Source organism: Ambystoma mexicanum, chromosome 5p (genome assembly GCF_040938575.1).
Source record: "Ambystoma mexicanum isolate Mex_15411 chromosome 5p, UKY_AmexF1_1, whole genome shotgun sequence".
In the NCBI taxonomy this organism is placed as follows: Eukaryota; Metazoa; Chordata; class Amphibia; order Caudata; family Ambystomatidae; genus Ambystoma; species Ambystoma mexicanum.
The window spans coordinates 1258321119-1258334529 of record NC_090930.1 but is presented as its reverse complement, the minus strand read 5'-3'; positions in this window follow the sequence as shown (position 1 = coordinate 1258334529).

Genomic DNA, 13411 nt, shown 5'->3' with positions numbered 1-13411 from the left:
ATGCCTGCATTGAGCATACTGCTGTAAACCATGCACAAACATATTTCCAAGCACCAACACCCTGACTTTCTCCACCTCTGCCATCTTAACTACACACAGCCTCTTTCAACACAAACCACAACCTCAACATCTGATTGGTTGATCCCTACAGCCCCCTTTTCATGCTGCATGTGCTGAGAAACTGTCTGTGGACAACCGCGGTGACCGTCGTGCACATAACACTGGGGCAGCCCTTCTACACTTTCCACTGAACTCTCTGCACCATTTCCTCATCGGCTACTGTTAAGCAGTCAGACAATCATCCACCAATCACATCCAACAACTCTACATCTAACTCTATCATCACAGATCAGCACTTTAGATGTATTATTGATCACTCTCATTACAATTCGGCTGTCGCTGCAACTGACCTACAGCAACAACTACCGTACAACTCCCCAAGATTTCTACTTGCATATTCATGCACATCCACATGCATGAACACAGTCTAGAGGTATGAATATTGTCTACACAGTACATGTACAGCTCTTCTAGGAATACATATAAACAGAGTAACTGCCACTTACCCTGTATAAACTGTAAAATGAACTTACTGTCATTTTTCCCATCTGCTATGATGAAGTGTTAATTGCAAACCTGTCTGCTCTCCAAAATTTTGTTTACTCACAAAGCTATCTCAAACAATTTTATTTCATTTTAAAAGAAGGGAGAAATAACAATATAATTATGGAAAAGGCTGTCCAGTGTGTTATACAATTACAAGCAGCCAGCATGAGTAGATGCATTTTCATTCAAGCACACACACAGACAATATCATTAGAAAGGCTCCCAGCTCAAAAAACACCACTGTCTCTACATGAAATCCTTCTGCTTTATTTCCCACACCTTCACAAATGCGTACATTGCATGTTTTTCTGTACAATCTCTGCCATTTACCTTGTAAAAATAGCAAAAAATGCATATGATTATTCCTTCTATCTCTTAACATCCAATAACATAACATAAAAAAACAGGTGTGCTCTATACATTTACTATTATACTCATTTGTAAATCATATTCAACTAAGATATTCTAAATAAAATATACAGGATGCACATAGGCAAAGGAAAGTGCATATACATATTATGCTCAGTTGTAAGAAAACACTACTACTACAAAAACTAAAAATAAATATGTCTACATTAACAAAAGTGCTTTAAACACACATATTCACTAACTTATTTCTTTTACAATTGCAGTGAAGACCACTCTCCTGAAAAGCAGCAGCGTCTGAAGTACGAACAAGCACGTACAAGAAACCTACATTTCCATACAAAAAGTAAGTACAATACTAACATAATGTCTTAAATGTTACTCAAACACACTAGCATTTTAGTATTGTAGAACAAAGAAGTGTATTAACCCTTTCCCATTAGATGTACTATTAGTGATTCCCCTTACCAGTTGCATACTTTAGATTGTCATCTGAAGCCCAGTATAGTAACACACAATTACAAGAATAGCCTTCCTAACTTGATGTAGCTCCCATTCACAATCACACACCTCCACAATCAGCCTTACCATCATACTTAGACACTCATGCACAAAGCATGCATACACTGCACAACAGCCCAACCCACACTTTCTTTTTTCTCCAACAGACCCCAAAGAATGCCTACCAAAAAGCAACTCTGTATAAAGCAAAATAAAAGTGTCCAAAATAAGTATCCATCTCTAGCAGATTTTGTACAAAAAGTTCAAACAAAACAGCTAATACAGTCATCAAGCGAAACAAAACAAGCTTCCAGTACAGAAACTTTGCCTCCTCTATCAAAATGTAAAACAAAACCGAAAGTGATTAACAAGACTTGAGCTACCACTACTACTAATGCTGCACCGATAAATTTTGATATAGTGGCAAGTAGCCATACCAAAAAAAATATTTTACAAAAAATGTTCGATCACAAAGTCCTTTAGAACCTTATAAAAACATGAGAGAAATCATGCACAACCCTTAAAACCTAACATAGAAAATTAATCCTAGAAGCTCTCAAAAGGAAGTTATTTATTTTAGTTTTAAACAGGATGCAACCACTAACAAAACTAAGTACTAAACTACAAAAAAAACTTCTCAATAAACGCAATGTCAACAAAAATAACGTCCACCACGATGACAGAACCATATTTTAAAGAGGAAGCATACAAACAAAACCAAACAAACACAATTGCCATCCATAGCAGTGGATGAGGGTATGAAAAAATGTATAATACCATCATGGAATAAGAAACACTGCTTACAAAAATAACCCCAGAACTCAGAATTACCTCTCCATTCGACTGAACCAGAACATCCAGTATTCAAATGGCCATGCAAGTCAATGTGTAACATTCCCAAAAAATCTTTCAAATCTTTACGCCAGCTCCTCAATCAGTATGTGAAAGGAAAAGACAAAATCAAAATGGAAGTGCTGCAAAATATAGATACCTGTCCAGTGCACAAAACCACAGGACTACAAGGACATTCATTAGCCTGCATTTCAGGACCTATTTCCAAAAGCACCTTCCATCATATCAAAAATGATATCAACACATCATTCAACTATAGGTAATCTAGTCTATAAATTGTACTATGCTAAAAGTCCTACTTTAGCAATAGCCAATTTAAATAACACCCTTCTACATGGTACACCCAAAGACCTACTCGAAGAAATCAACCATATCCAGAGAAAATAATTTGGAAGTGAAAGCCACTTTCAAAATGCAATAGCTTTACAACAGACTAGCAACATTTCTGCACATGGCAACCTTCTTCTACACACATACAAAAAAGAATTCTAAATTCTAAAAGTACATCTGCTGAAGTACCAAACCATGTGTATGTGTTTTTGCCGCAGAACTTTTGATAAAAGTAACACAAAAACTATAGACGTAACATACAAAATAGAAGACAATGAAGATTCCAAATGATTTGAATTAGCTCTCTACCTTCTAGCAGAAAACAAATATGAAATAACTGACCCCTTAACACTTTGCAGTTACTGCACTACAAAACTTGACAACAACCAAACGCCTTCACGTACTATCACAACTAACCCATCTCCTGTTCACACGGCAAATCATGTAATCATTTTTCAAAGGAGCTTGTCTCAAGCCCTAACAAAATGTGCTCGTATGTCAATATCCAAACAAACCCTGCTGCAACCCCCTCCGGCCAGGCTGCGGTCCCCTGACCCCAATGACCGCAGTTATATATTAGAGGCCTATAATTTGCACACATGTGTTTTTACTATTCCACTTTCGGTCACTAGCGAGATGAACAGTGTTGGGGTCTTACCACCATACAAATACAGACACATACTAAATACGTAATAGTTCTGCTTATATGTTATAATGCAGATGGTACCAAAAACAACTGCAAGCTAACTGGATTCACACACGGTAATCTATCACTTGGTAAGAAAACCTTCACAACATTAGGTATAATCTACCATGCAGGAGCCACAACCAATGCAGGTCACTACACTGCATATATAAAAAAGAAGTGTAGATGGGTCAAATATAATGATACCAACATTACTGTAAAACAGAGAATGAGAAGGTCTGCCACCTACCTCAATAAAGCCCACGCTTCTTCTTCCTCTCTCCACCTGCTGAGGATAAAAAAAACAAAACTATTGTCCCATATTGCCCTAGGTACTAAACCAGAAAAAAAACCTTGACATTTGCAAGTATTTTCATTAGTGCCTGGACCAAGTGTTCCAAATCGTCCAGCAAAGTAGGGGCACTGACATACCCCAAATGCAAAGCACCACAGTGCAGAACAACTACATATGGAATGTTTACCCTGCCCATATCTCCACAAACGTGTACAATTCCCTGCACATTGAAACCGGCATAGTGCTCCACACCACCACCACTCCATTAACATCTAAATTGTTTGCCACATGCCTGCATTGAGCATACTGCTGTAAACCATGCACAAACATATTTCCAAGCACCAACACCCTGACTTTCTCCACCTCTGCCATCTTAACTACACACAGCCTCTTTCAACACAAACCACAACCTCAACATCTGATTGGTTGATCCCTACAGCCCCCTTTTCATGCTGCATGTGCTGAGAAACTGTCTGTGGACAACCGCGGTGACCGTCGTGCACATAACACTGGGGCAGCCCTTCTACACTTTCCACTGAACTCTCTGCACCATTTCCTCATCGGCTACTGTTAAGCAGTCAGACAATCATCCACCAATCACATCCAACAACTCTACATCTAACTCTATCATCACAGATCAGCACTTTAGATGTATTATTGATCACTCTCATTACAATTCGGCTGTCGCTGCAACTGACCTACAGCAACAACTACCGTACAACTCCCCAAGATTTCTACTTGCATATTCATGCACATCCACATGCATGAACACAGTCTAGAGGTATGAATATTGTCTACACAGTACATGTACAGCTCTTCTAGGAATACATATAAACAGAGTAACTGCCACTTACCCTGTATAAACTGTAAAATGAACTTACTGTCATTTTTCCCATCTGCTATGATGAAGTGTTAATTGCAAACCTGTCTGCTCTCCAAAATTTTGTTTACTCACAAAGCTATCTCAAACAATTTTATTTCATTTTAAAAGAAGGGAGAAATAACAATATAATTATGGAAAAGGCTGTCCAGTGTGTTATACAATTACAAGCAGCCAGCATGAGTAGATGCATTTTCATTCAAGCACACACACAGACAATATCATTAGAAAGGCTCCCAGCTCAAAAAACACCACTGTCTCTACATGAAATCCTTCTGCTTTATTTCCCACACCTTCACAAATGCGTACATTGCATGTTTTTCTGTACAATCTCTGCCATTTACCTTGTAAAAATAGCAAAAAATGCATATGATTATTCCTTCTATCTCTTAACATCCAATAACATAACATAAAAAAACAGGTGTGCTCTATACATTTACTATTATACTCATTTGTAAATCATATTCAACTAAGATATTCTAAATAAAATATACAGGATGCACATAGGCAAAGGAAAGTGCATATACATATTATGCTCAGTTGTAAGAAAACACTACTACTACAAAAACTAAAAATAAATATGTCTACATTAACAAAAGTGCTTTAAACACACATATTCACTAACTTATTTCTTTTACAATTGCAGTGAAGACCACTCTCCTGAAAAGCAGCAGCGTCTGAAGTACGAACAAGCACGTACAAGAAACCTACATTTCCATACAAAAAGTAAGTACAATACTAACATAATGTCTTAAATGTTACTCAAACACACTAGCATTTTAGTATTGTAGAACAAAGAAGTGTATTAACCCTTTCCCATTAGATGTACTATTAGTGATTCCCCTTACCAGTTGCATACTTTAGATTGTCATCTGAAGCCCAGTATAGTAACACACAATTACAAGAATAGCCTTCCTAACTTGATGTAGCTCCCATTCACAATCACACACCTCCACAATCAGCCTTACCATCATACTTAGACACTCATGCACAAAGCATGCATACACTGCACAACAGCCCAACCCACACTTTCTTTTTTCTCCAACAGACCCCAAAGAATGCCTACCAAAAAGCAACTCTGTATAAAGCAAAATAAAAGTGTCCAAAATAAGTATCCATCTCTAGCAGATTTTGTACAAAAAGTTCAAACAAAACAGCTAATACAGTCATCAAGCGAAACAAAACAAGCTTCCAGTACAGAAACTTTGCCTCCTCTATCAAAATGTAAAACAAAACCGAAAGTGATTAACAAGACTTGAGCTACCACTACTACTAATGCTGCACCGATAAATTTTGATATAGTGGCAAGTAGCCATACCAAAAAAAATATTTTACAAAAAATGTTCGATCACAAAGTCCTTTAGAACCTTATAAAAACATGAGAGAAATCATGCACAACCCTTAAAACCTAACATAGAAAATTAATCCTAGAAGCTCTCAAAAGGAAGTTATTTATTTTAGTTTTAAACAGGATGCAACCACTAACAAAACTAAGTACTAAACTACAAAAAAAACTTCTCAATAAACGCAATGTCAACAAAAATAACGTCCACCACGATGACAGAACCATATTTTAAAGAGGAAGCATACAAACAAAACCAAACAAACACAATTGCCATCCATAGCAGTGGATGAGGGTATGAAAAAATGTATAATACCATCATGGAATAAGAAACACTGCTTACAAAAATAACCCCAGAACTCAGAATTACCTCTCCATTCGACTGAACCAGAACATCCAGTATTCAAATGGCCATGCAAGTCAATGTGTAACATTCCCAAAAAATCTTTCAAATCTTTACGCCAGCTCCTCAATCAGTATGTGAAAGGAAAAGACAAAATCAAAATGGAAGTGCTGCAAAATATAGATACCTGTCCAGTGCACAAAACCACAGGACTACAAGGACATTCATTAGCCTGCATTTCAGGACCTATTTCCAAAAGCACCTTCCATCATATCAAAAATGATATCAACACATCATTCAACTATAGGTAATCTAGTCTATAAATTGTACTATGCTAAAAGTCCTACTTTAGCAATAGCCAATTTAAATAACACCCTTCTACATGGTACACCCAAAGACCTACTCGAAGAAATCAACCATATCCAGAGAAAATAATTTGGAAGTGAAAGCCACTTTCAAAATGCAATAGCTTTACAACAGACTAGCAACATTTCTGCACATGGCAACCTTCTTCTACACACATACAAAAAAGAATTCTAAATTCTAAAAGTACATCTGCTGAAGTACCAAACCATGTGTATGTGTTTTTGCCGCAGAACTTTTGATAAAAGTAACACAAAAACTATAGACGTAACATACAAAATAGAAGACAATGAAGATTCCAAATGATTTGAATTAGCTCTCTACCTTCTAGCAGAAAACAAATATGAAATAACTGACCCCTTAACACTTTGCAGTTACTGCACTACAAAACTTGACAACAACCAAACGCCTTCACGTACTATCACAACTAACCCATCTCCTGTTCACACGGCAAATCATGTAATCATTTTTCAAAGGAGCTTGTCTCAAGCCCTAACAAAATGTGCTCGTATGTCAATATCCAAACAAACCCTGCTGCAACCCCCTCCGGCCAGGCTGCGGTCCCCTGACCCCAATGACCGCAGTTATATATTAGAGGCCTATAATTTGCACACATGTGTTTTTACTATTCCACTTTCGGTCACTAGCGAGATGAACAGTGTTGGGGTCTTACCACCATACAAATACAGACACATACTAAATACGTAATAGTTCTGCTTATATGTTATAATGCAGATGGTACCAAAAACAACTGCAAGCTAACTGGATTCACACACGGTAATCTATCACTTGGTAAGAAAACCTTCACAACATTAGGTATAATCTACCATGCAGGAGCCACAACCAATGCAGGTCACTACACTGCATATATAAAAAAGAAGTGTAGATGGGTCAAATATAATGATACCAACATTACTGTAAAACAGAGAATGAGAAGGTCTGCCACCTACCTCAATAAAGCCCACGCTTCTTCTTCCTCTCTCCACCTGCTGAGGATAAAAAAAACAAAACTATTGTCCCATATTGCCCTAGGTACTAAACCAGAAAAAAAACCTTGACATTTGCAAGTATTTTCATTAGTGCCTGGACCAAGTGTTCCAAATCGTCCAGCAAAGTAGGGGCACTGACATACCCCAAATGCAAAGCACCACAGTGCAAAACAACTACATATGGAATGTTTACCCTGCCCATATCTCCACAAACGTGTACAATTCCCTGCACATTGAAACCGGCATAGTGCTCCACACCACCACCACTCCATTAACATCTAAATTGTTTGCCACATGCCTGCATTGAGCATACTGCTGTAAACCATGCACAAACATATTTCCAAGCACCAACACCCTGACTTTCTCCACCTCTGCCATCTTAACTACACACAGCCTCTTTCAACACAAACCACAACCTCAACATCTGATTGGTTGATCCCTACAGCCCCCTTTTCATGCTGCATGTGCTGAGAAACTGTCTGTGGACAACCGCGGTGACCGTCGTGCACATAACACTGGGGCAGCCCTTCTACACTTTCCACTGAACTCTCTGCACCATTTCCTCATCGGCTACTGTTAAGCAGTCAGACAATCATCCACCAATCACATCCAACAACTCTACATCTAACTCTATCATCACAGATCAGCACTTTAGATGTATTATTGATCACTCTCATTACAATTCGGCTGTCGCTGCAACTGACCTACAGCAACAACTACCGTACAACTCCCCAAGATTTCTACTTGCATATTCATGCACATCCACATGCATGAACACAGTCTAGAGGTATGAATATTGTCTACACAGTACATGTACAGCTCTTCTAGGAATACATATAAACAGAGTAACTGCCACTTACCCTGTATAAACTGTAAAATGAACTTACTGTCATTTTTCCCATCTGCTATGATGAAGTGTTAATTGCAAACCTGTCTGCTCTCCAAAATTTTGTTTACTCACAAAGCTATCTCAAACAATTTTATTTCATTTTAAAAGAAGGGAGAAATAACAATATAATTATGGAAAAGGCTGTCCAGTGTGTTATACAATTACAAGCAGCCAGCATGAGTAGATGCATTTTCATTCAAGCACACACACAGACAATATCATTAGAAAGGCTCCCAGCTCAAAAAACACTTTGCAGTTACTGCACTACAAAACTTGACAACAACCAAACGCCTTCACGTACTATCACAACTAACTTTGAATTATTCCCACTACCAAAACCCCTGCAACAACTCAATTTATATGAGAGCATCATAATTCAAACAGTGCACCCATTTCAAGCAATAATATGCCTTCAACCAAAAACAGCAAAATTACCTACCTCTGAATTGGTGGCATCCGGGGCAAAGTAGTTTATTTACCATTAGATCTGAAAGAAAATCGGCACGCTCTGGGAGTGCAACGTCCAATAGAGCAATCTTTAATTGTCTTAGTAAATGGTCTACCAACAAAAGACAAAAAAGTTGGCAACAACTCGTAGACTTACATAAAGTTAGAAAAGCCTTGCAATATCTAAAAGACAAAAACAAATACTACAAAGAAATAAATATTGAAGAAAATTTAAGGGTAACAACTGAAATAATTCAAAAGTCACCAGAAACTGGTCAATTTGAACTTGGCGATCCTCCTACAGTATCCAGTATTTTAGACAATTATACAATTCATCCATTACACTCTAATGACACCATAGATGATGCACTAGAAACGTACCAAATGTGACAAACCAAAGTATCACCAATCAGCATATGGGAAAAAAGTATAGAAGCACATGCTTTTCCTCTACTCTTTCCTACTTGCAAAGGAGGAAGGTATGATGATAGACCCGCTCAGATAACAGCATCAAAATACCGCTCGTTACAAATGTATTCTGAAGATCCCAGATTTAGACAAAATGTGGAATACATATTCCACCTACTCTTTGAAAGTGAACTAGCAACTCTATGTTACGGAGTTGCACACATATTGAAATCAGGTACCCACTTTCAAAATATGTCAGCTACGGAATTACTACAAAAAGTGAAAGAAAAAGATGAGGTTTTACAATAAAGCATTACAAATCTGTTAGCATACATGCGTGGTACGAAAGAGTACTGGTTCTGACATCACGAAGATGTACATTGTAAGATAAGAAACCTTGGCCCACCGACTTGGTTTGTTACATTAAGTTGTGCAGAATATGCATGGGAAGATTTACATGATTTGCTACGCATATCAAACAAAAACAAAACAAACAAAGATATACTAACACCTGGAGAATTTTGCTCTCTAGATCCTGTTAATGTTTCAAGATATTTCCATAATCATTTCATTGCTATGCTACACTTTATTTGTAACAAAACTGTTCCTCCCCTCGGAGAAGTGCAACACTTCTTTTGGAGAAAAGAATACCAAGCCGGAGGAGCACCACATATCCACATGCTTTTATGGATTAAAGATGCTCCTAAATTTGGTCAAGGCATCCACTGTTTTACAGTTTATCGAAAAATATGTAACTTGTGAAATTCCATCGAAAGCAACAAATAGTGATCTTCATACATAAATTGTACAATTTCAAAGACACAAATGTGGCAAATATTGTTGTCGCAAATACAAAAACAAAGGGAAATACTACACCAAATGACGCTTTGGTTTCCCTAGACCAGTTACAGGAACAGGTGAGGTGAACAACTTCATGTATTCAGTTAGGCATAGTGTTAAAGGTAAATCCCCTATGAACAGAAGAATCAAAATATATCAATGATTACAATGGTACGATGATAGACCCACTCAGATAACAGCATCAGAATACCGCTCGTTACAAATGTATTCTGAAGATCCCAGATTTAGACAAAATGTGGAATACATATTCCACCTACTCTTTGAAAGTGAACTAGCAACTCTATGTTACAGAGTTGCACACGTATTGAAATCAGGAACCCACTTTCAAAATATGTCAGCTATGCAATTACTACAAAAAGTGAAAGAAAAAGATAAGGTTTTACATTAAAGCATTACAAATCTGTTAGCATACATGCGTGGTACGAAAGAGTACTGGTTCTGACATCACGGATATGTACGTTGTATGATAAGAAACCTTGGCCCACCCACTTGGTTTGTTACATTAAGTTGTGCAGCATATGCATGGGAAGATTTACATGCTTTGCTACGCATATCAAACAAAAACAAAACAAACATAGATATACTAACACCTGGAGAACTTTGCTCCCTGGATCCTGTTAATGTTTCAAGATATTTCCATCATCGTTTCATTGCTATGCTACACTTTATTTGTAATAAAACTGTTCCTCCCCTCGGAGAAGTGCAACACTTCTTTTGGAGAAAAGAATACCAAGCCATAGGACCACCACATATCCACATGCTTTTAAGGATTAAAGATGCTCCTAAATTTGGTCAAGCCATCCACTGTTTTACAGTTTATCGAAAAATATGTCACTTGTGAAAAGCCATCAAAAGCAACAAATGGTGATCTTCATGCACAAATTGTACAATTTCAAAGACACAAATGTGGCAAATATTGTTGTCGCAAATACAAAAACAAAGGGAAATACTACACCAAATGCCGCTTTGGTTTCCCTAGACCAGTTACAGAAACAGGTGAGGTGAACAACTTCATGTATTCAGTTAGGCATAGTGTTAAAGGTAAATCACCTATGAACAGAAGAATCAAAATATATTAATGATTACAATGCAATCATTGCCCCCTTATGGAATGCAAACATAGATGTGCAGTACATTGCAGACAATTCCACTGCAGTTGCACGATATGTTACAGCCTACTTAACAAAAGCAGAAAAAACAGAGCTTCAAGACCTCTGGAATGACCTATCATCAGACAAAACACTATCTCAGAAATTGTACAGCTTAGGCATAAAAATGCTCTCTCATAGAGAATGTGGCTCCTATGAAGCTGCAGATCGTTTAACCGGTACTGCTTTGTATGGAACATCTGAAAATATAGTATGGCTAAGTCTTGGTCCTGCTAAATCTAGAAAAAGAGTTCTCAAATCATATGAGGACATAGAAACAATAGCCAAAAATGATCCCAACAGTCAAGACATTTAGAAAAACAATATACTAGACACATACTTCCCGAACAGGAGTACCACTTTGGAAACCATGGGCCTCATTACGACCCAGGCAGAGGACCATGGTACTATTGGCACCATGGTCCATGCCGGTGTACGCCTTGGCGGATTGGGGAATTACCACCCCATTCCGAGGTTGGTGGGGCGGTAATTCCCCATGTCCCCATGGCCCTTCCCCATTCCCATTTTTGCCCCATAGGTCTCAATGGGAATGGGGAAGGCACTAATAATGGTACCGCAAATTGCGGTACCGTTATTAGCACCAAAATCCCTTTGCAGGTCCCTACTTTAATGGTTGGAAAAAACAGCCGTTAAGGTTGGGTCCCGCAAAGGGACCTCGTAACTAGGTGCTAAGTGTTTAATGGCGCCGCAGCCTTTTACGGCGCCGTTAAACACTTAGCGCCTGGGTCGTAATGAGGCCCCATGTGTCTATACCATATAGCCCAAAACTTCACATACAAAAATAATATAAAACCCGATGAAAAAAAGGTAGATATAGATTGACAGATTGTGAAGGCAGCTTAGTGAAACTTACCAAACAAAGCTTAATTAATCATATCAAATTGTCATTAAAAACTCCTCAACAGAAAGAACTATATTACATGTCCCTGCTCCAACGTTTTAAACCATGGAGAAAAGAAGAAGAAATGCTATAAAACTATGACTCCTATGAAGACGCTTTCAAAGCAAATGAAAGCACTATCACCCATATAAACTTTACGCAGTACAAAACAATGTTGCACAATGGACAGCAAAATGAAGAAAAACTCCAGGCCCAACTAGATAAGGACACTCCCGACAGAAGTCATCCTTCTGTAACAGGAAGTCAAGAACCACTGGGACAGCCACAAATAGCAAATGAGGCAGAATTAGCTATGACAGAAGTAGAGAACACCCAGTGTCACTATGAAGAAGATACACAAAACTTACCTGTATACAATCAAAACTGAACAAAGAGCAGCACACCATTTTTCAGGAAGTAACAAAAGAAATTGCACATGCTGTACAACATGAAAATAAAGGATGTACCTGCCAAAATGACAAACCTATACTACTATACGTCAGTGGTGAATCTGGTTCAGGCAAAACATTCTTAATCAAAATCATCAGCAAGTTCCTTCAACAATAGACAAACAACAAACTGTCATCTGTTGTAACTGCCCCTACCGGTTTGGCTGCCTAAAACATAGGCGGCGTCACTTTACACCGATTACTACTCCTTCCAGTAGAACACCAAAACAAATTAGAATATTACAAACTTTCTACAGAAGCTGCAATGAAATTGCTACTAATAGATGAATTGAGCATGGTCTCCAACATAATGTTGGCTTTGATTCACCTCAGATTGCAAGAAATAATTAAAACAAACTACGAAGAGCTCATTTGAGGAAGACACATTATTGTTTTCAGAGATCTTCTTCAATTGACACCAGTGTAAGGTAAACCTATTTTTAAAAACTTAGGAAACAAACTCTGCCGTAAAACTTTTGGCAGCATAGGAAATGTCAACCTTTGGCAACATTTCCAATACAGAGAATTAACAGAAAACATGCGGAAATCTGCAAACCTCACTTACGCCAACATTTTAAAAAGTATTAGAGTTGGTATACTATCTCAAGAAGCACAAGCAATATTAAAAACCTGGCACATCCATGCACTTTATGGCCATAACTAATGTGCTTGTGATGTTATGGAACAATTAGCACACAAACATGTCAATTGTATGTTCTTAATGCTAACTCTTGCAAGCTGTTCCAAATTCAATGA